At 36.4% G+C, this 5028-nt stretch overlaps 1 long non-coding RNA gene across 1 annotated transcript; it reads left to right on the forward strand.

Annotated features, from left to right (window-relative positions):
• The first annotated feature begins 3106 nt into the window (after positions 1–3106).
• On the forward strand, positions 3107–4802 carry LOC142468929 (uncharacterized). The gene is made up of 3 exons (XR_012788908.1): positions 3107–3213; positions 4140–4219; positions 4407–4802. It is a non-coding gene; the product is annotated as an uncharacterized LOC142468929 (long non-coding RNA).
• Positions 4803–5028: the final 226 nt, after the last annotated feature.

A 5028-nucleotide genomic window follows, 5' to 3' on the forward strand; every position in this document is an offset into this window, starting at 1 on the left:
CACATTCAATTTTCTAACTGCACTGTTTAGCAACATCATTATGTTAATTATGTGCTTATGCAATATAGGCATAATTGGATCACATTTTGTATTGTTATTTAATATGCGCGGCAAGCAATATCTAAATAGTTCCATATGTAGTATATTAGTCGGTCGCTCCTCCTCACAATCATCTCATATAACGTTAGACTCTTCTGAAATGATACATTGATCCCATTGAATCTTCACCGACATCTCTGAAAAACAGCAAACACATTATGGTCAAAGATAGCACCTTAATATATGTGTAGCCGTGACAACGCGTTACACATCTCTATATGATTGTGCATATCCACGCGTTAATCACTTATATGTTAGAACTACAAGGTTACAAGTAAACATCATTATTGATCATTTTGTTAATTGTGTTGCACGCATAACTATGTATATCAACTGTCCGTTGGCTGTATACATAAAAATGTGCGCGCACATCTTACTGTGCGCACGCACTTCACGATTGGGTCGACTAAGTGTTAGCGCATGCACAAAACAATGCGTACGTTGTGCGTTCAATACATGTTGTAAATACCATTAACCATATAATATTTATTTCAAATCCAATGAAGGCGAAACTACATTCGTTATAAACGCGTACTTCTATAATCTTTTTAAACAGACGTGTGTGGACGGAAACAACGGCCGATCACACAATGCGCGAATCCAATATGTGTGACGTCATGTTAAGGCAGCGTGAAGTGCACGCAAACACTCCTCCCACAGAATTAACATTGGGCTTACGCACACTGCACGCCCACAAACACAGACGCGCAAGCATGACACAGTGCAGTGACCGTAACTATAACAAACCAACACAGCCAATAGGCTTTGACGCGCGCACGTCGGTTGGGGGCGGGCCTTACATCCGTAATCCTTTTTAAGGACGCCTTGGCACATGACAAGGGTCCCACGTCATATGTGGCCGACCCGGTTTTTTTTTATAGATGTTGCATGATAAAGAAACAGGTGTGTGTTACAGTTATGGTAACATGTTGCTATTATATGTTTTAAAAGATAGGAAAGTAGGAATATGTATTGCGTGACCAATGTGTACTAATGTTTCTGGTTCTAGTATATTGTAATAGGAAACAATGTGTTTGTGACCGCTACATGTTATGCAGTCTGCAATGTAACGCTGTATCCATGCATTTACACTAAAAATGGTGGATAGACAAAAGTTAAAAATTTTAACGGAGTCAACGCATAACGATTGTTATATTTACCATTCTTCTAGAAGTAACACTTCGTCTGGCTGCAACTACTCGCTCCAGAAAGACAATGCATTTGCATCCATGCTTGAGCCAACCGCTGAATCCTGTATGACACACATCTCCATGAGGCGCTCATAGGAATCGGCACTGCCTTCTTCAAACAATTGGTCCGGAGGTACGTTCATTTCTTCGTGTAGCCATTCGAATGCGTTTGCAGCAGAAAGGCTTTGTAAAACATCATAGCAGTTATGTTCTTGTAGCATGTGTGTTTCAGGAATGGAGGGTGCAGATATTGCAGCAGGTATCGATTCATACGGAACAGTAGTAGCGGATCCATTGCTATTATTAGGAATAAATATGCTATTTATCAGAAGATATGTGCCATGTTCCATGGTGATTTTAAATTGCGGTGCAATCTGCCAAAATCCATACCTTTCATGTAGGTTATCCTGCACACGTTCAAAACATTCATTTGTTGATAAAGTGAATCTTACAGAGGATTTAAAATTTCCAGAACGGCCAGGGTCTTGGTAATAAGGATATTTAGTTTGTATCAAATCATAGATCTGGCCCACGTTGGCTTTGTTTTCTTGAGTTGATATGATCGCCTCCGCAATCATTACTTTATACGCTTTGTGTGGATGACTGTTGAGAATTAGATCCTCAGCCATTGCAGCGTCTCAAATAATGTGAGTGGAGTTGCACGTTCTCTCTTGAGAATGTGAAACGAGGTAAATGTTATCTGTTTTGTGGGTTTCTACTCAAGGCCAAAATAAAAGTTACATGTTTCACTCCTTTTTGCAAACACCAATTCCATTGTGTAGAAATAATTGGCAGACATTTGTGGTTTCTGATTGCCATTTCACTGTGAAAGTCAAATTAAGGTTTTTTTATCTACATTCTCAAAACAAGTGTCTGGTTTTCATTAAATAACAATGTGGGTGAGTACAAAAACAGTGTTGGCATTATGAAAATAGTGCTTACACAGACATATAATGAGATATACACACAGCTGCTAATGTTTTTTGTGTATGCTTTTTTCCTACATTTCCCCGTGGATCTTTCTGTCTGGTTAACTCCCTGTCTGTATCACAGATTTTAACTATGTGTGTATATGTAGATATATATATATATATATATATATATATATATATATATATATATATATATATATATATATATATATATATCATAAATACATATACATATGTATATTGTACAATATATATATGTCTCTATAACCAATATTTAAATATTTGTGTATATAAGTGTATTTAAGGGCTTATATGTAAACAGGGTTTTTTATATTTCTCTGACTATTTGAAATGGTTACATATTACAGGGTTACTATGTTTGAGGGCCTACTACATTCAGCTGTGTCCAATTTAGATTTACCATCAAACAAGGCCTTTTGTTAGTTTAGAAGGCCTGTAGTGTTAGAACCTATAATATATCTATTTAATCCAGTTGTACACTGAACATATTTATGCCACTAAGTAGGCCTTGTATGAAACCTATTTAAATGGTGATCAACATGAGTGAATTATGTGATTAATATTAATTTTAGGCCCATAGTGTTATAGGCTCAGATTATGTATATTTCACTAACATTAGGCCTTTATAATTATAATACTGTGTTTCAACAAGAAATCAAGTGAATGTTGTGAATGTTGTGAAAAAAAGAAAAACTACCAGTTTAGATAGTTAATATATATATATATATATATATATATATATATATATATATATATATATATATATATATATATATATATATATATATATATATATATATATATATATCTATATCTATATCTATATCTATATATATATTTTAACTATTAGTGTGTGTACATATATCCCTACATACTACATATATATTACTAAACATTCACAGATATGGGATTGAAACTAGTACTCATACATGATGAAAGGACAACATTAAGAAGGTTCAAGCAAGGTGAAGGTAAGTAATATTTAACACTTAATCCTGCTCTACACGGACAATAAAGATGTTAGCAGTTAAATAGATCTTTGATTTAAGTTGCATGTGAATAACATTGACATGCAATTACTAGCTAAAATACCTATGAAACACACCCAAATACAATGTTTTGCAGCTAAGTGAATTGCAGCTTCTCCAAACATAGCAACTGGGTAATGTTGGACCATTACTGAAAAGATGATTAATACATAAATATAAATAAAAATATTCATTCATTAGGACTGTTAATCTTTCCAAACCTTCACGTGTACAAGGACATACTTGAATGTTTGGAAACAACAGGTCTTCATCATACATACAATATTAATTAGATAATCTAAAGTGAACAAAACAAGGCCAAATACAGATATAGTTAATTATAACATTTATTATTTTTTTTCCTTTTGAGACCGAGTCACATGCCTGCTTGTTGTCTCTTGGATTTTTCTTTTCCGTTTGGCTACAACTTTAAGCACAACAGAGCCACTTTGACTGGCCTGTGGCATTTCAGGGGCACGGCTTGTGGCCTGTGGCATTTCAGAGGCAGGGCTTGTGTCCAGTGAGTGTTCACGGCCAGGGCTTGTGTCCAGTGAGTGTTCACGGGCAGGGCTTGTGTCCAGTGACTGTTCACAGGCAGGGCTTGTGGCCAGTGACTGTTCACGGGCAGGGCTTGTGGCCAGTGACTGTTCACAGGTAGGGATTGTGGCCAATGACTGTTCACAGGCAGGGCTTGTGGCCAGTGACTGTTCACGGGCAGGGCTTGTGGCCAGTGACACTTGTGCACTGTGTACCAACTTGTTCACAACTGATGCTTGCTCCTATTTCTTGTTTGGGTTTTTTGGGTTGTGTCCAAAAACTGGTCAGTAGTAACTGCTTGTGCATTTTTGTTTTTGGCGCCTCCTTTGTAGGTGTCAGTTCCAGATTTTCTACAGATGGCAGCGGTAGGATGTTGTCAGGAACATGCAGAGAACTTTCAGCTACTTTACCGGTAACATCCTGACCTGGGGAATGAACATCAGATGACTGGGGTGAAAAAGTAGTAGCATGTAAACATCCATCCTCTGATGGTGTAAAGCTGAATGGATGTGCTGCTGTAGTCATTCTCAAGTGATTAGCTTGAGTTAGGTGAACAACTATTGCTTCTAATGACGTGTTAATTTTTTGCATTTGTTTAGGCACTTCAATGAACACTCTATGGAGATGTGACAATTGTGATATCGTTTCTTCCTGCAGTGATATCATCCTTTCGTGCACTGACATCAGATCTGAATGGCGACGATTTTCTGCTTCAACAATTACTTCTTCAGAAGCTACTATTGCAGCGTATGTGCTAGTTGCTGTAGGAATAGCCTGTGTAACTCTTTGAATGGGAACCTCGTCATGGTCACTTGATTGCATTTCTGTGTCTTTGGCGGCATCATCATCATGATTATCATCATGTGCTAAAAATAAATGTACACATAATGAAATGGCATGTTAATCTGAGCTGTTTTACTATGTAATTATACACTGTGATAACTAACACCTAACATGTTTTCATACGTTTTATAACGTCACATTAAAATGTACCTTGACTTACGAATTCTGTTTGGACTCAGTGTGAAATAAGAATGAATGAAAAGTTGTTAACAACTCACAACTCCTACATGATACTTAACATCACAAACACAATACATGTTGTGTAAAAAAAATCATTTTCACTGACAGTAAGTAATCCTATTTAAATAACATGTGCAAAACAAATAATGAACATTTTTAGCATAACATATAGAAGTGAACATATTATATTTTCTGCAC

The sequence above is a fragment of the Ascaphus truei genome, chromosome 1 (genome assembly GCF_040206685.1).
Source record: "Ascaphus truei isolate aAscTru1 chromosome 1, aAscTru1.hap1, whole genome shotgun sequence".
NCBI classification, from domain to species: Eukaryota; Metazoa; Chordata; class Amphibia; order Anura; family Ascaphidae; genus Ascaphus; species Ascaphus truei.